The sequence below is a fragment of the Moschus berezovskii genome, chromosome 6, assembly GCF_049115385.1.
Source record: "Moschus berezovskii isolate FMDL1 chromosome 6, NW_MosBer_1.0, whole genome shotgun sequence".
Taxonomy (NCBI): Eukaryota; Metazoa; Chordata; class Mammalia; order Artiodactyla; family Moschidae; genus Moschus; species Moschus berezovskii.
The window spans coordinates 82,518,668-82,539,814 of NC_142465.1; the positions used below are offsets into that span (position 1 = coordinate 82,518,668).

Below are 21,147 nucleotides of genomic sequence, written 5' to 3' on the forward strand. Positions count from 1 at the left end.
TGATTTAGCTTATACCTGAATAGTCTTTTCATACTGTTCATGGGGTTCTCAAGGCAAGAATACTAAAATGGTTTGCCATTCCCTTCTCCAATGGACCACATTCTGTCAGATCTCTCCACCATGACCCGTCCATCTTGGGTGGCCCCACACTGCCTGGCTTCGTTTCGTTGAGTTAGACAGGGCTGTGGTCCATGTGATCAGATTGGCTAGTTGTCTGTGACTGTGGTTTCAGTCTGTCTGCACTCTGATGACCTCTCTCAGCGCCTGTCATCTTACTTGGGTTTCTCTTACCTTGGATGTGGGGTTTCTCTTCACAGCTGCTCCAGCAAAGCACAGCCACTGCTCCTTACCTTGGATGTGGAGTAGCTCCTCACGGCCGCCACTCCTGACCTTGGACGTGGTATATCTCTTCTCATCCACACCTGCACATCACAGCCACCACTCCTGCACCATGCAGCCAGGTTGGTAGATGCCCAATGTACTACTGGAGATCAGTGGAGAAATCACTCCAGAAAGAATGAAGGGATGGAGGCAAAGCAGAAACAACACCTAGTTGGGGGTGGGTTTGGTGATAGAAGCAAGGTCCAATGTTGTAAAGAGCAATATTGCATAGGAAACTGGAATGTCAGGTCCATGAATCAAGGCAAATTGGAGGTGGTCAAACAGATGGCAACAGTGAACATCGACATTCTAGGAATCAGCAAACTAATATGGACTAGAGTCCATTACATATACTACTGTGGGCAAGAATCCCTTAGAAGAAATGGAGTAGCCATCATAGTCAACAAAAGAGTACGAAGTGCAGTACTTGGATGCAATGTCAAAAATGACAGAATGAACCCTGTTCATTTCCAAGGCAAACCATTCAATATCATAGTAATCCAAGTCTATGCCCTGACCAGTAATGCTGAAGAACCTGAAGTTGAATGTTTCTATGAAGACCTACAAGACCTTTTAGAACTAACACCCAAAAAAGATGTCCCTTTCATTATAGAGGACTGGAACACAAAAGTAGGAAGTCAAGAAACACCTGGAGTAACAGGCAAATTTGGCCTTGGAGCACGGAATGAAGCAGGGCAAAGGCTAATAGACTTTTGCCAAGAGAATGCACTGGTCATAGCAAACACACTCTTCCAACAACACAAGAGAAGACTCTACACATGGACATCACCAGATGGTCAACACCACAATCAGATTGATTATATTCTTTGTAGTCAAAAATGGAGAAGCTCTATACAGTCAGGAAAAACAAGACCAGGAGCTGACTGTGGCTCAGATCATGAACTCCTTATTGCCAAATTCAGACTGAAATTGAAGAAAGTAGACCCACTAAACCCACTAGACCATTCAGGTATGACCTAAATCAAATGCCTTATGATTATACAGTGGAAGTGACAGATAGATTCAAGGGACTAGATCTGATAGAGTGCCTAATGACTTATGGATGGAGGCTTGTGACATTTTACAGGAGACAGGGATCAAGACCATCGCCAAGGAAAAGAAATGCAAAATAGCAAAATGGCTGTCTGAGGAGGCCTTACAAATAGCTGTGAATGAAGAGAAGCAAAAAGCAAAGGAGAAAAGGAAAGCTATACCCATTTGAATGCAGACTTCTAAAGAATAGCAAGGAGAGATAAGAAAGCCTTCCTCAGCAATCAGTGCAAAGACATAGAGGAAAATAATAGAATGGGAAAGACTAGAGATCGCTTCAAGAAAATTAGAGATTCCAAGGGAACATTTCATGCAAAGATGGGCTCGATAAAGGACAGAAATGGTATGGACCTAACAGAAGCAGAAGATATTAAGAGGTGGCAAGAATACACAGAAGAACTGTACAAAAAAGATCTTCCCGACCAAGATAATCATGATAACGTGATCACTGACCTAGAGCCAGACATCTTGGAATGTGAAGTCAAATGGGCCTTAAAAAGCATCACTATGAACAAAGCTAGTGGAGGTGATAGAATTCCAGTTGAGCTATTTCAAATATTGAAAGATGATGCTGTGAAAGTGCTGCACTCAATATGGAAGCAAACTTGGAAAACTCAGCAGTGGCCACAGGACTGGAAGAGGTCAGTCTTCATCCCAATCCCAAAGAAAGGCAATGCCAAAGAATGCTCACACTACCGCACAATTGCACTCATCTCACACGCTAGTAAAGTCATGCTCAAAATTCTCCAAGCCAGGCTTCAGCAATATGTGAACCGTGAACTCCCAGATGTTCAAGCAGGTTTTAGAAAAGGCAGAGGCACCAGAGATCAAATTGCCAACATCCGCTGGATCATGGAGAAAGCAAGAGAGTTCCAGAAAAACATCTATTTCTGCTTCATTGACTATGCCAAAGCCTTTGACTGTGTGGATCACAATAAACTGTGGAACATTCTGAAAGAGATGGGAATCCCAGACCACCTGACCTGCCTCTTGAGAAACCTGTATGCAGGTCAGGAAGCAACTGTTAGAACTGGACATGGAACAACAGACTGGTTCCAAATAGGAAAAGGAGTACGCCAAGGTTGTATATTGTCACCCTGCTTATTTAACTTATATGCAGAGTACATCATGAGGAACGCTGGGCTGGAAGAAGCATGAGCTGGAATCAAGATTGCCGGGAGAAATATCAATAACCTCAGATATGCAGATGACACCACCTTTATGGCAGAAAGTGAAGAGGAACTCAAAGGCCTCTTGATGAAAGTGAAAGAGGAGAGTGAAAAGGCTGGCTTAAAGCTCAACATTCAGAAAACAAAGATCATGGCATCTGGTCCCATCACTTCATGGGAAATAGATGGGGTAACAGTGGAAACAGTGTTAGACTTTATTTTTTGGGGCTCCAAAATCACTGCAGATGCTGATTGCAGCCAGGAAATTAAAAGACACTTACTCCTTGGAAGGAAAGTTATGACCAACCTAGATAGTATATTAAAAAGCAGAGACATTACTTTGCCAACAACGGTCCGTCTAGTCAAGGCTATGGTTTTTCCCGTGGTCATGTACGGATGTGAGAGTTGGACTATAAAGAAAGCTGAGCGCCGAAGAATTGATGCTTTGGAACTGTAGTGTTGGAGAAGACTCTTGGGAGTCCCTTGGACTGCAAGGAGATCCAACCAATCCATTCTAAAGGAGATAAATTCTGGGTGTTCATTGGAAGGACTGATGCTAAAGCTGAAACTCCAATACTTTGGCCACCTCATGCGACGAGCTGATTCACTGGAAAAGAGTCTGATGCTGGGAAAGATTGAGGGCAGGAGGAGAAGGGGACAACAGAGAATGAGATGGCTGGATGGCATCACCGACTCGATGGACATGAGTTTGAGTGAACTCCGGGAGTTGGTGATGGACAGGGAGGCCTGGTGTGCTGTGATTCATGGGGTCGCAAAGAGTCGGACATGACTGAGCGACTGAACTGAACTGAAGGGAACATTTCATGCAACGATGGACAGTAAAGGACAGAAATGGTATGGACCTAACAGAAGCAGATGATATTAAGAAGAGGTGGCAAGAATACACAGAAGAACTGTACAAAAAAGATCTTCTCGACCTAGATAATCAAAATGGTGTGATCACTCACCTAGAGCCAGACAGCCTGAAATGTTAAGTCAAGTTGGCCTTAGTAAGCCTCACTAGGAACAAAGCTAGTGGAGGTGATGGAATTCCAGTTGAGCTATTTCAAATCCTAAAACATGATGCTGTGAACGTGCTTCACTCAATATGTCAGCAAATTTGGAAGACTCAGGAGTGGGCACAGGACTGGAAAATGTCAGTTTTCATTCCAATCCCTAAGAAAGGCAATGCCAAAGAATGCTCAAATTACCACACAATTGCACTCATCTCACATGCTAGTAAAGTAATGGTCAAAATTCTCCAAGCCAGGTTTTAGCAATATGTGAACTGTGAACTTCCAGATGTTCAAGCTGGATTTAGAAAAGGCAGAGGAACCAGAGATCAAATTGCCAACATCCACTGGATCATCGAAGAAGCAAAAGAGTTCCAGAGAAACATCTATTTCTGCTTCATTGACTATACCAAAGCCTTTGACTGTGTGGATCACAATAAACTGTGGAAAATTCTGAAAGAGAAGGGACTACCAGGCCACCTGACCTGCCTCTTGAGATTTCTGTATGCAGGTCAGGAAGCAACAGTTAGAACTGGACATGGAACTGCAGACTGGTTCCAAATAGGAAAAGGAGTATGTCAAGGCTGTATATTGTCACCCTGCATATTTAACTTGTATTGCTGGGCTGGAGGAAGCACAAGCTGGAATCAAGATTGCCGGGAGAAATATCAATAACCTCAGATATGCAGATGACACCACCCTTATGGCAGAAAGGGAAGAAGAACTAAAGAGCCTCCTGATGAAAGTGAAAGAGGAGAGTGAAAAAGTAGGCTTAAATCTCAACATTCAGAAAACTAAGTTCAAGGCATCTGGTCCCATCACTTCATGGCATATAGATGGGGATACAGTGGAAACAGTGACATACTTTATTATTTGGGGCTTCAAAATCATTGTAGATGGTGAATGCAGCCATGAAATTAAAAGATGCTTACTCCTTGGAAGGAAAGTTATGACCAACCTAGAGAGCATATTGATAAGCAGAGAGTTTACTTCATCAACAAAGATCTGTCAAGTCAAGGCTATGGCTTTTCCAGTGGTCATGTATGGATGTGAGAGTTGGAATATAAAGAAAGCTGAGTGCTAAAGAATTGATGCTTTTGAACAGTGGTGTTGGAAAAGACTCCTGAGAGTCCCTTGGACTGCAAGGACTTCTAACCAGTCCATCCTTAAGGAGATCAGTTCTGGCTGGTCATTGAAAGGACTGATGTTGAAGTTGAAACTCCAACACTTTGGCCACCTGACGTGAAGAGCTAACTCATTGGAAAAGACCCTGATGCTAGGAGGGATTGGGGGCAGGAGGAGAAGGGGACAACAGAGGATGAAATGGTTGGATGGCATCACCGACTCAATGGACATGGGTTTGGGTGTACTCCGGAAGTTCGTGATGGACAGGGAGGCCTGGCATGTTGTGGTTCTAGGGGTGGCAAAGAGTCAGACACCACTGAGAGTCTGAACTGAACTGAACTGAACTGAACTGAATTGTCTAGTGGTTTTCCCTACTTACTTCAATTTAAGTCTGGTTGGTTATTATTACTTACATACAAAAGGGACTTTGCAGATATAACTAAAGTCACTAATCAGCTGACCTTCAAATAGGCAGATTAGCCTGAGTTATCTGGATCTAGGTGCTGAGCCTGGAAATGGAAAGGACCAAGAACAATGAAAACAGTCCTGAAGAATGGTTAAAAAGGACTTTCACAATCTGATTTAAATATAATAACCAAGAAGTGTGGTATTGGTATAAGTATAAACCACTAATATAAACCACTAATTCCCCCTAATCCATGTGTACATCAGTACTTTTATCCATGCTCATTTAACAATATATTAATATACATAAAAAGAGATATTACTCACCATTTTATTAAATAGAATATGGTTCAGTCTTCTCTGATTCTTACTTTATTCAACCAGGCATAGCAATCCCTCCAGGTTATAGTAATATCTCTAAGTCATTTTTAATAATTACCTAAAATTCATTATTATTCTAATGAAACTTACTTTGTTTCCAACTTTTGCCACTTGTGAACAATCCACAAGTATTGAAAGAATCCCCAGGAGGAGAATTGCTAGGATGAACTGTAATTTCAACATCAGATATTGCCAGATTACGTCCTTTAAAGGCTAGAACAATTTTCAGTAGTGCCAAGAAAGTTATTCTAATGCTATGATTGACAATGGGTATTAACGTCTCCATCTAGGTAAAATGATCTCGTTGTGTGTATTTGAATAGTCAAAAAGATCTGGTGAGTTGAAATACCATTGGAAAACAAAATTCAAGGTTAATTTGGAAAACAAAGAACAAAAAGTGAGAAGGTAGCCACAGGATTCAGCAATCAAAAAAGAAAATAGCCCAGCAATCCAGGTGCTAAAAGCTTTGAGTCTTGGAGACTGATGCTGCTAATCAATTCACTCTTTGTTGAAGCTACTATTTTTTCAAGATTCATGATTGAGGAGAATAAATTCAACTTGTTTTTAAAGACCTTACTTTAACCCTGCCCTGTCAGGTCTGTTCCTTCTCAGTGGTGATATCTAAGGTGATACTGAAGGTTGTGAGAGACTGAAGGACATGAGTGACCTTCTCATGTCCTTGTCCCCACAGCGGTTCCTTCTTACCCCTACTTGCACATGACCATAACCTTACCTAGCACCACCCCTCAATTCCTCTTGACCAAACAGTGGCTACCAATACTTAAGAATCATTCCTCTTTCTCAGGGACCCATCTTTGGCCATCTGTTTCTCAAATTGCCTTAATTTCAATGGGCCCCTCTTGCTAAAATGCTATCCTTGCTCATACCTAGCATTCTTCAATAAAAGTTTATTCAAACAGTGTTCCGGCCCATTTTCTAAAATTGTGGTACTTCAGTTCCGATGAGGACTGGACCCTTTGCTACTCAGACCCCGGGCACAACAAGGAGAAAAGAATATGCCTGAGACCCCTTTTCATGTCCTCTTATGTTGCAAGAAGCCCTGCTCCTGATCTGCTGTCTGTATCGAAGCACCACCTAAAACTTTATTCTTTTTATTATCTGTGGTGCAAGCCTCCTGATTTGTTTTCACTATTTCAGGTCCTCACAGATGAACTGGGCTCATAGCTCCAAGACACCTTCCTGGCCCACTTATTCTTGTTTGCTCTTGTCATTTGAAAATGGGATCAAAATTCTGGGGGTAACAAGTATTCAATATTGGAAGCTCTGGCAGGATCTTACCAAGGACACTTGCTTTCCTTTCTTTTTGGTTGCACCACATGCATCTGGGATCTCAGTTTCCTAATCAGGGATTGAACTCATGCCTCTGCAGTAGAAATGGGGAGTCTTAACCGCTGGACCACCAGGGAAGTCCCTCACCAAGGAGACTTCAGAACTTCAGTGGCTATTCTGAGGCACTTGGGATATGAATAAGACATTTCATTTGCTTGCTACCTTAGAAACAGTGGTTGAAAGATTCTAAAAATTTAACCATTTGCATTTTCAAATGAGCATTGTTAGTAAGGAAGGGATGGGATTGAACCAGATTGTATCATATCTTGCAGAAGTAGAATAACAGGTAAAAAGAGAAATATTATAGTAGCATGCACTGGACAAGCTTATTTCAGAACCCCTCTGTGTTCTCTTTGCTGATGATTGGGGGAAAGATAAACTATGGTTTCCTTGGTGTTCCTGTGGAAACAAATAATAGATCTCAGCAATTAATGATTTTAAAAAGAACAAAGAAAACAGGAGCAGATGACTATTAGCAGTGTTCTGCCCTGAGTCCGGTCCCCCTAAGACACTCGCAGCAATGCAAAAGCAAGAATAGGGTTTATTTCTAGCTTGAGCTAGGGCTCATGCCTCTTCCAGCGCAGGTGCAGACAAGAGCCCCCAGCCCAGGTCACAGCAGTTTTTATAGTCTCAGATTACATAAGCACCTATTTTTGTTCAAAAGACCAAGCTGGCAGAAGCTCATTGGCCAGTTCATGCACACGCTTGCAGGGTTTTTCTGGGGGATTTTTCTTTTTCCCCTGATTGGCCTGATTTTTGGCATGGCGGGACTTTTCTTGGGAGGAGTTTTGTTAGCCCCGGGGGGACTTTCCTGGGGAGGAGTTTCTGGGAACTTAGCCTCTACCCTGTCTCCAGGAAATCGAGCTTCTCATGGCTATTCAGATGTCAGGGCCCCTAACAGCAAGAAGGAGAAGTAGCCACAGCAAAGATAGTAAATCAGTCATAAAGACTTGTAGTTCTGTTTCAAAGGTAAAGATCAGTCTGAAGCACATTCATGAGCTGTTTTGCAGGATCCAAACTCCCCAGAGCACTCAACCTCCAGACTGAGTGGAGCCTAAGGATTGATGATACCGACCTTTGCTGACCCTCTTGACTTCTCTCAGTTAGATGCCTGGATTTTGTCAACCTAGAGTAACCTTTGCCTCATTTTAAAGTTAAAATCTCCACCCCAAGGGTGGGGATAGCTGCTGTACTTTAAACAGCAGCATCGGTCTGAGCCTGTTGTCGCACTGCACAATCACCTCTAGAACTGCACCTCTGGTGGGAGATCACACTCATCCTTTCTTGAATATGCAGATACCCTTAGCTTAGAACTCCCCTGATCCTGCTGTTTGGAGGGACAGTGCTCTGAGAGCTGTTTTCTCACCTCTTTACTGTCACAAGTAATAAATACTTCTGCTTTGACAGAAAGTACTTAGCGTGTTTGTTGGCACAGACTCACTGAGTCTGGCAGCAGCATGAAGAACCCTCTAAAAGAAAATTCCAAAATTCCTGCCATTAATGATGCCTCAGTGAAGTTGCTTAGTCGTGTCCGACTCTTTGTGATCCCATGAACTGTAGCCTACCAGCCTCCTCCATCCATGGAATTTTCCAGGCAAGAGTACTGTAGTGGATTGCCATTTCCTTCTCCAGGCGATCTTCCCAACCCGGGGATTGAACCCAGGTATCCCGCATTGCAGGTAGACGCTTTACCATCTGAGCCACCAGGGAAGCCCTAATGATACCTCAGTTCAGTTCAGTTCAGTTCAGTCGCTCAGTCGTGTCCGACTCTCCGCGACCCCATGAATCACAGCACGCCAGGCCTCCCTGTCCATCACCAACTCCCGGAGTTCACTCAAACTCATGTCCACAGAATCGGTGATGCCATCCAGCCATCTCATTCTCCGTCGTCCCCTTCTCCTCCCGCCCCCAATCTTTCCCAGCATCAGAGTCTTTTCCAGTGAGTCAACTCGTCGCATGAGGTGGCCAAAGTATTGCAGTTTCAGCTTTAGCATCAGTCCCTCCAATGAACATCCAGGATTGATCTCCTCTAGAATGGACTGGTTGGATCTCCTTGCAGTATAAGGGACTCTCAAGAGTCTTCTCCAACACCACAGTTCAAAAGCATCGATTCTTCGGCGGTCAGCCTTCTTCACAGTCCAACTCTCACATCCATACATGACCACGGGAAAAACCATTGCCTTGACTAGACGGACCTTGGTTGGCAAAGTAATGTCTCTGCTTTTTAATATACTATCAAGGTTGGTCATAACTTTCCTTCCAAGGAGCAAGCGTCTTTTAATTTCATGGCTGCAATCAGCATCCGCAGTGATTTTGGAGCCCAAAAAAACAAAGTCTGACACTGTTTCCACTGTTGCTCCATCTATTTCCCATGAAGTGATGGGACCAGATGCCATGATCTTTGTTTTCTGAATGTTGAGCTTCAAGCCAACCTTTTCACTTTCCTCTTTCACTTTCATCAAGAGGCTTTTGAGTTCCTCTTCACTTTCTGCCATAAGGGTAGTGTCATCTGCATATCTGAGGTTATTGCTATTTCTCCCAGCAATCTTGATTCCAGCTTGTGCTTCTTCCAGCCCAGCGTTCCTCATGATGTACTCTGCATATAAGTTAAATAAGCAAGGTGACAATATACAACCTTGACGTACACCTTTTCCTATTTGGAACCAGTCTGTTGTTCCATGTCCAGTTCTAACAGTTGCTTCCTGACCTGCATACAGGTTTCTCAAGAGGCAGGTCAGGTGGTCTGGGATTCCCATCTCTTTCAGAATGTTCCACAGTTTATGGTCATCCACACAGTCAAAGGCTTTGGCATAGTCAATGAAGCAGAAATAGATGTTTTTCTGAAACTCTCTTGCTTTCTCCATGATCCAGCGGATGTTGGCAATTTGATCTCTGGTGCCTCTGCCTTTTCTAAAACCTGCTTGAACATCTGGGAGTTCACGGTTTATATACTGCTGAAGCCTGGCTTGGAGAATTTTGAGCATGACTTTACTAGCGTGTGAGATGAGTGCAATTGTGCGGTAGTTTGAGCATTCTTTGGCATTGCCTTTCTTTGGGATTGGAATGAAGACTGACCTCTTCCAGTCCTGTGGCCACTGCTGAGTTTTCCAAATCTGCTGGCATATTGAGTGCAGCACTTTCACAGCATCATCTTTCAAGACTTGAAATAGCTCAACTGGAATTCCATCACCTCCACTAGCTTTGTTCGTAGCGATGCTTTCTAAGGCCCACTTGACTTCACATTCCAAGATGTCGAATAAACATATGGAAGATCTAAAATCCAATCTTAAAATCTCTTCTCTTTCTTCTGCTACAAACCTAAATTGATTTTCCTCCTTGATCCCTGTACCTCCTCTTCCTCCTATCTCTCATTCTGCTCATCCTCTTTTTCCTGTGTCTTCCCTAGATTCTCTTCCCTTCTCTCCGTTACTCCTTTTTAAATATACCCCTTTCACCAAACAATGTCCCTTCATAATGTCTTATATCAGAGGTAAAGATGATGACCAATGGTACTGACCTCATAGCTTTAAGCTTGGTCAAGATCAGGTTTGCATAATGTCATTAACAACTATCTATGGAGAAGGAAATGGCAACCATTCCAGGATCCTTGCCTGGGAAATCCCATGGACAGAGGAGCCTGTTAGGCTACAGTCCATAGGGTCGCAAAGAGTCAGACATGACTGAGAAACTAAACAACAAGGGATGCAGTGCCAGCTGTCCCCCTGTACCAGACAGGGCCCAGATGGGGCTCATCTTTCTGGCAGAACTCCAAGAAACCTAAGAATTCTAAATGAATTAAAACTGCCTTCCAGGTTATCAAGATGGAAAGGTGGAACAAGTTTCATGTCACTGTTCCCTGGTTTGGTTTACTATCTTTCAGTTCTGTAGACGATGGTGTGGGGGCTCTGACTGTATTCTCTGCCCAGGGCAGGGTGAGGCTTGGATTTTTCCAACTGAGTGTAAAGAGAGGCCAGTGTCCTTTGATAATACCAGTTCTTGCCTACTTGGACTCTACTGTGTGCCAGCTACTCACTTTTTCTCTAACCCTCAAGATAACCTTGAAAAGGTAAAGTTTTATCCCTTTCCACTGGAGGAAGTTGAGGCTCAGAGAGTGAGGTCACTTGAGGAAAGCCACGTGGCTGGAAGTGGCTGTGGTCAGTCCTTGTACCAGGTCCCCCCTTGGCTGCCCCCACCCCAGGTTCTGGGCGAGGATGGCGCGCTATGGATGTGACACCGCACGCTGTGCCCACCGCTAAGACGAAGTCTGTGACTTGACCCTCGAATGTCTGTGGACAAGGTCCCCTCCATTTGCTCACCCCTCCCCGGTACTGCGGGATGCCTCTAGCCTCTCCCTGCTCTTGTGCATTGCAGCAGCTTCCCCGAGGGCCCCGCACCCCCCCCCCCGAGGGCCCCGCACCCCTTACTAGGTGCAGCAGCACTCAAGGGGCATCGTGCACGCTTCCGGTGCTGGAGGACCTCGGTGAGGGACTGACCGATGAGCGAGGAGGGACTGTTGATCTTCACTACACTTGCGATGAGCATGAACCCTAGGACACGGAAGCACCTCAGCGCCGCCCCCACCCAGCCCAGTTCAGTTATACAGAGAGGTGGGGCAGTGGAAATCCTGCCCCAGGACTGCTGCTCCAAGGGCTGGACCAGAGTGGCTACTCCTTGAGGCAGCTTGACACACTTTGTCCCCCCATCCCCATCCCCTTTAAGAACTGATACTGTCTTCTCACTCCCTGGATGGACAGTGCTCTTTTCTGGGCAAGCTGCTCAGGAAGGCTCCTCTGTATTCCTGCCGCGCGGTGAGCAAGCCCGGAAGAGGCTGTGTGCCCTCCAGGGCCCTCCGCTGGCTCAGCCACCATCCCGAGAAATGATCTGCCTTTTTTTCCCCCTGAAATTCCCCTGTGTCTGTTAGAACGTACCTGGAAATGGAGGGGCGGTGTACGTTGGAGCCGCCAGACCAGGAGACAGGAGGCAGTTCTCACCCACATTGCAGATGAGCAAATGGAGCCACATGTCTGCCTTCCTTCTGCCCCCGTGACTGCTTCCCTAGCGTCCACTCCCGTGAGTGCTGCCCCCAGCAGCTTTAGGACAAACCTGCCCGCACGTAATGGAGGGGAAAGGTTTTCTAAGAATGAGCGCACCAAGGCTATTTTTAAGGCTCACAGGGCAGCATCATTAAACACCATTTTCCCCAAAACAGAGTTGGCTTTTCTATTGTCTGTCGCTGAAACTAAACAATGACAAAAACACCGGGTCCGTGAGCACACTAGGAAGCTGGGGAGGGGGTCTTGCAGAGAGAATAGGAGCCCTGTCAGGAGTATGGCCGAGCACAGGGCTGGTTCCCCACAAACCCTGCAGTACCTTCTGTGGGACCATGTGGGGGCTATTTTAATATACAAATGAATATTGTATACATATATTTGCTATTAAAACAATAAAATGATAAGTGTTTGAGAGAAAAAGAAAAGAACTGTCTAAATCCCCCTAAGAAAAGAGAGAAATTTCTCTTGTTGCTATTTAGTGGCTAAGTTGGGTCCGACTCTTTGAGACTCCATAGACTGTAGCTGTCCAGGTTCCTCTGTCTGTGGGATTTCCCAGGCAAGAATACTGGAGTGGGTTGCCATTTCCTTCTCTAGGGGATCTTCCCGACCCAGGGATGGAACCGCATTGGCACTGGCCAACGAATTCTTTACCACTGAGTCACCAGGGAAGCCCTCTATGGAATCTTTAAACTCCACCAATTAGTTCATCTATTTATGAGACCCAGAGATGGGGAAGCTCTAATATAATCTGTAGGTCTTCTGTTATGCCCTCCAGATAGAAAGTTCTTGAAGAATTGATTCTCTCCATTGGCTAATCAGTTCAGTTCAGTCGCTCAGTCGTTTCCAACTCTTTGCAACCCCATGAATCACAGCACGCCAGGCCTCCCTGTCCATCACCAACTCCCAGAGTTTGCTCAAACTCATTTCCATCGAGTCAGTGATGCCATCCAGCCATCTCATTCTCTGTCATCCCCTTCTCCTCCAGCCCCCAATCCCTCCCAGCATCAGAGTCTTTTCCAGTGAGTCAACTCTTCGCATGAGGTGGCCAAAGTATTGGAGTTCCAGCTTTAGCATCAGTCCTTCCAATGAACACCCAGGACTGATCTCCTTTAGAATGGACTGGTTGGATATCCTTGCAGTCCAAGGGACTCTCAAGAGTCTTCTCCAACACCACAGTTCAAAAGCATCAATTCTTCGGTGATCAGCTTTCTTTACAGTCCAACTCTCACATCCATACATGACCATGGGAAAAACCACTGGCTAATAGTATTATCAAATGAGAGATGCAAGTTCGCAATGGATAAACTACAGTTTTCAAGTCAAAGTTCTTTGTGTTAGTCATGACATCACCATATAAAATGCAAAGTATTTTTCACTTCAGAGTATGGAAATTCTTCATAACTTTACCTGGTTAATTACTAAAGCATAATTTGGAAGAGTTCTTAATTCATGGGGTATGGTAGACATGGATTCCTAACTTTCTCTACTGGCTGCCTCTTTGTAAGATCTTAACTATTAGACAGACCTGAATCCTTACCCTGAATAGATTCATCACCCTTGGACTCCCTAATTATCATAAGCCTTTCTTTCTATTTGTATACAAAATATCAGGACAAATTCTAGGGCTCTTAACAATAGCACAATGGAATCAGAGATGAGTTGATTATATCCCCCTATTTTGACCCCATAGCAAAAGCCCATCCAACAACTTTGGGTGCAAAGGCAGCAGCTGGAACTAAACTTTAGTACTTACATTTAACTTCATGGTCCCTGATGCAGTTCAGACCTTATGTTTTTTGTTTGTTTCCTTTGTTTCATTCAGACCTTGTTTTTTTAATTAATTAGTTAATTATGGGATAAGGGATCTTTGTTGCATAGTGCAGGATTTTTCACTGCGGTGCACAGACTTTCTAGTTGAAGCCCATGGGCTCTGGAGTGTGTGAACGCAATAGTTGCAGCACCAGCTTAACTGCCTTGAAACATGTGGGATCTTAGTGATTGAACTTGCATCCCCTGCATTGCAAGGTAGATTCTTACTGGATCCCTGGACCATCAGGGAAATCCCCAGATCCCATTTTTGACAAAAATATCTTTCATTTTTCTGCCTCTAGATTGCCTTCCTAACAAACTGTCTCCTTTCCTCCTGCACATATGTCATCCATTGCAGAAATACGCTAGGCTCCACCGCTGTTCTGTCTCACACAGTGGAAGGCAAACCTCACAACTGTCATGTGCTTATTTGGGAATTTACCTGCCTCATTCTGACTTATTTGAAACTTGTTTAAACATCCACATCTGTGTGGATGGGCACTAGTTGAGTACCAAACAAGGATGCAGCCAAGCTAGACATGCTGGCACAACATACTCAGGCTTGCTTTCCCAGTGGCTCAGCGGTAAAGAATCCACCTGCAATGCAGGAGGTGCAGGAGGCATGGGTTTGATTCTTGGGTCAGGAAGACCCCCTGGAGGAGGGCATGGCAACCCACTCTAGTCTTCTTGCCTGCAGAATCCCATGGACAGAAGAGCCTGGCGGGCTACAGTCTGTCCATAGGGTTGCAGAGAGTTGAACACTTAAGTTTTAAGTGACTTAGCTTGCACTCAAACCCTCTGCTGCTGCTACTGCTGCTGCTAAGTCACTTCAGTCGTGTCCGACTCTGTGTGATCCCATAGACGGAAGCCCAACAGGCTCCCCCATCCCTGGGATTCTCCAGGCAAGAACACTGGAGTGGGTTGCCATTTCCTTCTCCAAACCCTCTACCAGGGGCCAAATCTGCACAAGAGTTTGACAGTCTTTTCCAAAACAAATTATGTGATATGATAAAAATTACATTTTTGAAGTACCCTGGAGGCTCAGTAGTTAGGACTCTGGGCTTTCACTGTTGGGGCCAGCAGCCCAACACCCTGATCAGGGTGTTCCTGATCCCACAAATCATGTGGCATGACCCCCAAAAAACAAAAATTATGTCTTTTGAAGAAATAATATTTGTTTTCTTAACTAAAATTTCATTAAATAGAACAAAGAAGGTAATGGTTTTTGCTATTTTAAGGCCCCAAATTTCAAAATAAAAGAATGCTGAATGCTATGGTGTGTTTTTTCCTTCAAGTTTTCAGTTTCAGACCAAAGTAGACAGGATCATAAACAATACAGGAAGTATTATGTCTCTATAGTATGTCAACTTAGCTAAGTTCAAACTAACTTTCCCAAAATTTCTTTCCCTGAATGATTCTGAGTTACAGTTGACCACAGGAGAAGCATGAACATTTTTTTGAAGGCCTGAGTGAATTAACTGTCATGTTTTTTCACATTGAAAGTCAGTATAATGTGTCAGTCATAGTGAGCAAATATTGGCACTGATCTGCTAATGCATGTCGTGAGGGTTACAGTGGTACCCAGTGCATAGTTCCTCAAGCAAACCCATATCTCCTCATTGAACTTTTCCTAGTCCTGGGTCAAATGCATAGGTAGTTTCATGGTGAAGGGCACTGGCTTCTCCTGCAGTTCACTCAACATCATGATTTACCCTTCTGATTTCTAGTTTATCCTTATAGATTCTAGTTCTTGCTCATCCCTTCTTTAATATCCAGCTCCCTTGGTTACTAGTCTGGATGACTTCAAGTCCTACACAATACAGAGCCAACAGTCTCGCACAAACTTCTCAATCAGCTACCATAATTGTCCTAAGGTATGATGCCTATAATAAATTTCTTATTGAATTATCCATGGTGTTTCTGCTTCTGTCTTCAAACTCTGCCTGATACAAGAAGTCAGTTCACATGTGCAAAAAATAGCTTAAAAGATGCTTGCTCCTTGAAAGGAAAGCTATGACAAAGCTCAGTTCAGTTCAGTTCAGTCACCCAGTCGTGTCCAGCTCTTTGAGACCCCATGGACGGCAGCATGCCAGGCAAACCTAGACAGTATATTGAAAAGCAGAGACATTACCTTGCCAATAGAGGTCCAGATAATCTAAGCTATGGTTTTTCCAATAGTCTTGTATGGATGTGAGAGTTGGACCATAAAGAAGGCTGAGTGCCAAAGAATTGATGCTTTTGAACTGTGGTGTTAGAGAAGACTCTTGAGAGTCCCTTGGGCTGCAAGGAGATCAAACTAGTCAATCCTAAAGGAAATCAGTCCTGAATATTCACTGGAAGGACTGATGCCGAAGCTGAAGCTCCAATACTCTGACCACCTGATGCAAAGAGCTGACTCATTGGAAAAGACCCTGACGCTGGGAAAGATTGAAGGCAGGAGGAGAAGGGGATGATAGAGGACTCGGTAGTTGGATGGTATCACTGACTCAATGCATATGAGTTTGAGCAAGCTCTGGGTGATGATGGACAGGGAAGCCTGGTGTGCTGTCCATGGGGTCACAAAGAGTCGGACGTGACTGAGCAACTGAACAACAACAAAGAAGGAACATAAAATTACCTTTGGTACATTCATTGAGTGCTATGTGCCAGACATTTTACTAAATGTGCTTTATCTCTTTTGATCTCTACTACAACACAATTTTCCAGGTAAAAAAATTGAGCTCAAAGAGATCAATAAATTTGCCCAAGAACACACTGCTAGAATATCAAAAGCTGGGCAATTGAGAGCTTCTACTAAAAACTACTGTGTCATCCTGCCTCCCCAAAGGGCATAAACTCTGCACAGCAGTGATTTCTGGGCACAGAATGGTAATTTCTTTCTTTACTTCATGGGTATTTTGATTTTATTCACTTTTGTTTTTTGAAACAGAATAAAGGAAACCTCATTTTAAATGGAGTTAAGGGTTGACTCACTGGAAAAGAGTCTGATGCTAGGAGGGATTAGGGGTGGGAGGAGACGGGGATGACAGAGAATGAGATGGCTGGATGGCATCACTGACTTGATGGACATGAGTTTGAGTGAACTCCAGGAGTTGGTGATGGGCAGGGAGGCCTGGTGTGCTATGATTCATGGGGTCGCAAAGAGTCGGACACGACTGAGTGACTGAACTGAACTGAACTGAAGGGGCCAGATTGGGGAGCCCTCCTGCACTACCACTTGTCATCAATTACAAATCTCAACAGGAACCATCAACTACAGATGTAAACAGGAAGTTCTTCTTGTCCAGCAATAAGTCTGGCCAATGGGAAAAGCTTGGCCACCCTGATTCTCATTTTTTTTCCAATGGACTTTTGTTCAAAACTACACCTCCCAGCTTCCTTGTCTTTCTCTATAAAATAAAATTTCCTCTCCTTTGCTAATTGGGCTTGCCTATGGTTTTTGCTATAAATTTCTTGTCTCTAATTGTAATTCCTCTCCCATTACTGAATAAACCCATTATACTGGTCAAATAACTGGTTGTTTTATTTTGTAGGATAAAGGTTTGAAAGGGATCAGAATATGACACCTCTAAATATGCCACATTGATATAAAGACTATTTTGAGCTGAAGGCATTAAGAAACACTTCCACCCCCTACCCCCACCCTCCCACCCCAACAGGGAGAGAAGAGTGTCAATTTGCATAAACAAATTCTTTCTAAAATAGCCTTTATCTTTTGCTAGTTTCACTTCCCTAGGAGTTTTTGTCCCTTGAAGTTCAATCCCTCCCAGGCTCCACATTTTTTGTTTGTTTGTTTGGCTACCCTAGTGGCATGTGGAATCTTAGATCCCTGACCAGGGATTGAACCCATGCCCACCAGAAGTGCAGGATATTAACTGTTGGACAAGCAGGGAAGTCCCTCAAACCCCCTTTCTTTTGATGAAACGCTGTTTCTTTGAGTTTCACTTCTTTTCTGTGAACTCCTACTCACATTAAAATTTTTAAAAAATGCTTTTCTTCTGTTAATCTGTCTTTTGTTGTTTTATTTTTTATTAGAAAACTGAAATTTACAATGTGTTGATATCACTCACTGAGTACATGATATTTAAAAACAACATCATTACAGAAAGATAACAAAAATACAAGGTCTTAAAACCTACAGGATATGGAAAACATTATCCACTGAGGCCTTAAATGTAGTAGACTTTACATATAAAAGCAATGAATCTACAAATATATAGCCAGTTTAAGAAATTAGCAAGATAAACAGAATAAGCATAAAGAAAAGAAAGCACCTAATACATACCTGGTATTAATGCAATAAAAGTAAAATTGAGAGGCTCAACAGAGTTAAAGCTGCCTTAAAAAGCTTCTCTAAAAAGGTGAACATCAGGTAACAATAATCAACAAGAAAAATCTTGCAAATAAACAATATTCAATAAACAATATTTAAAAAATAGGAATTATTCATAGAAGCATTAAGAATATAAATAATAGAATAATAGTTTAATTAGCACACCTCCAGGCAATAAACCTTTTCAGGTAGGGTTTTTCCTTTCACTGACTTCAGTTAAAACTGTTTTCCAAGGAAATCATCCAAAGAAGTTGCTTTGATTAACAATACAGTACAGAAATGTCTTCCTAGTCAAAACTTGGAAAAGACCTGCTATCTGTGTAATTCAATCACAGTTTACATCATTAACTTGCCCTGTTTTACAGACATAACTATCAAATGCTCATTGTATGAGGTAAAATTCTCAGGTATGAGGAAGAACACAAACTACATGTTTTTGTAAAAACCACAAGAGACCAACTTATTGCATCACACATCTTAAAAGAAAAGTCAGGACATGCTGAAACATGCTGTGTTTTATTTGTACCACCATTTTCTTTCTTATAAAAATAATAGGACTTTCTGTGTCTGATCCCTGGTGTGGAAAGATTCCACATGCATTGGGGCAGCTAAGCCAGTGAGCCACAACTACTGAAGCCTGTGTGCCTAGAGACTATGCTTTGAAACAAGGGAAGCCATCATAACGAGAAGCCCACTAACTAAAGCTAGAGAGAAACCTCCACTTACCACAACTGGAGAAAACCTGTGCACAGCAACGAAAACCCAGCACAGTCGAAAATAAAATAATTTAAAAAACAAGATAATGAGAAAAAATTTTTTTAATAAAATATTATTAATAATCTATTTCTCAAAGATATACATTAATATACTGATTGATGAAGTAAAATTCATGTTTCAAGACAGGTTAAGAAAATTAAGCAGAATGTATTAGCTGTCTTTATTGGGCCTTCCCTAAATGTGCAGTGTGTATCAGCATTATACATTAACCAGACATCCTTAAAGGTGGGAATGTCTGCTCAACCATAAAGATCAATTTTTTTCCCTTCTTCTGACTCTAGAAACATAGTTACTTATATTGGGGCCAGTGTGAGGAAAGCAGGAGAGACTCCATCTTGAAGCCTGTCATCCACCTTAAAGACAGGATGTGAACTGGGCCTGAACCTTGCCCAAGAGTGAGGAAACCGTTGCTAGTAAAAACCATGTCTCCTGAAGACTTCACTCTCTACAGATGATAAACGGAGACTGTAGTTGGGGTCAGGCTGCACCTGTTAGATTAACCATGGAGACATCCCCCCTTGATGTATACTCATTGTTACCCCCCCCCAACCTTAATTGTTTGTTCTCCTAGCACCTGAAGTGAAGTGAAGTGAACTGAAGTTCCTCAGTCATGTCCGACTCTTTGCGACCCTGCGGACTGTAGCCTACCAGGCTTCTCCGACCATGGGATTCTCCAGGCAAGAATACTGGAGTGGGTTGCCATTTCCTTCTCCAGGGGATCTTCCCAACCCAGGGATCAAACCCAGGTCTCCCGTATTGGAGGCAGATGCTTTAACTTCTGAGCCACCAGCGAAGCCCTAGCGCCTACTTGTTGTAAAACTCAATCATATACTACAAAGAGGTTGTTAACATGTATCCAGTCATGTACTGGGGGGTATAAAACTGGGCCTCACAGAAACATCAGGGTCCTTGTAGGGAACTGATTCCCCTTGGACCCGCTGGTATAATAAACTGTACTCCACTGTCTTGAGTGTCCTCCGAGGTATGTTTTGTGACTAGAAGATAACATTCTTTTCTTAATGCTGTAAGTAATCATGGCGACCTGCTACACTCTTAGTACCTGTAGGTCGAGACTAAGCATCTTTGGTGAACTTCATGTAAAATGACAGTGTATATCTTTTGTGTCCAAAATGTATAAAACTGTACCTTTGACTTCTAACAAGTGAAAAGGTCCTCAGAGTTTCCTAAAAGACTGTCACCTGGGTTACAACCCTCTCATTGACTTGAATAAAATTCTCTATTTCTCCCATAAATCAACTATTCATTAATTTTTCTTTGTTGTGATGTTTTTCCTCTCACGTTTTCTTTACTATGCATAGTTTTCATTTTTGCTTATTTGCAAATGTATTTATTTAGCTGCTATGGGTCTTAGTTGCGGCATGCAGAATCTTTGATCTTGGTTGTAGCATGCAGGATCTTTAGTTGTTGCATGTCAGCTCTTAGTTAAGGCATGTGGAATCTAGTTCCCTGACCAAGGATCAAACCAGGCCCCCTGCATGGGGAGCATGAAGTCTTAGCCACTGGATCACCAGGGAAGTATCCAGTTCTGTTTTCTTAAAAAAAACAGTTCAGGGACTTCCCTGGTGAGCCAGTAGTTAAGACTACACACTTACAATGCACGGGGTACATGTTCAATCCCTGGTTGGGGAAGTGAAACCAGATGAGGCCCTGTGGGTCTTCCAGGCATGAAGACCCTTTTCTGTCCTCCATTTCTTGTAGGCTAAACTCCAGCATCCTTGGTCTTTCTTCAGTTCCAAAGATGGATTCCAACAGTTGCTAATCTAGGGAGGAGTAGCCAAGAAATCACCTGAGGCAAGATTAAAGGGACCAGAGAAGTTCATGAAGATTAGGAGACCAATCACTAGAGAATAAGGGGCTACAAGTCCCACTCACATCCTAATCTTGTCAGAGACCCCACTTTGAACTACTGTTATAAAACCCTTCATTAAATCCTCTGATGGGGACACATAGTTTTTCCGGGCAGAAGCCTGGTATGTCTCCCTTTATGTGAATTTACTCTTCCCAATTTTTTTTTTTTAATTAACAAATCATATTCTTTTGAAGTGATAGAAGAATTTTAGAGTTATTGTGTATGTTCAGTTTCAAACTGTTTTTCAAAGAAGGTGTATCAGTTTACACTCCCAACAGCAGAGCATGAAGTTTCCTATCGCCAATTTTTTGTTGTTGTTGTTACCAATATGTGTTGTTGTTTTTTTTAATCAGCCTTTTAAAAATCAGTCATTCTGGTGTGTATACAGACATAACTTATTGTGATTTTACTGATTATTATGGGAATTTATTAG

The 21,147-nt window shown here is 43.1% G+C and overlaps 1 long non-coding RNA gene across 1 annotated transcript in view; it reads left to right on the forward strand.

Moving 5' to 3' along the window:
• Positions 1 to 20,855, forward strand: part of LOC148777669 (uncharacterized) — a 29,131-nt gene extending 8,276 nt beyond the window's left edge. The window contains exons 2-3 of the long non-coding RNA XR_016037664.1: positions 318 to 461; positions 19,416 to 20,855. This is a non-coding gene — a long non-coding RNA (uncharacterized LOC148777669). The remainder of the gene's footprint in view (positions 1 to 317; positions 462 to 19,415) is intronic.
• Positions 20,856 to 21,147: the final 292 nt, after the last annotated feature.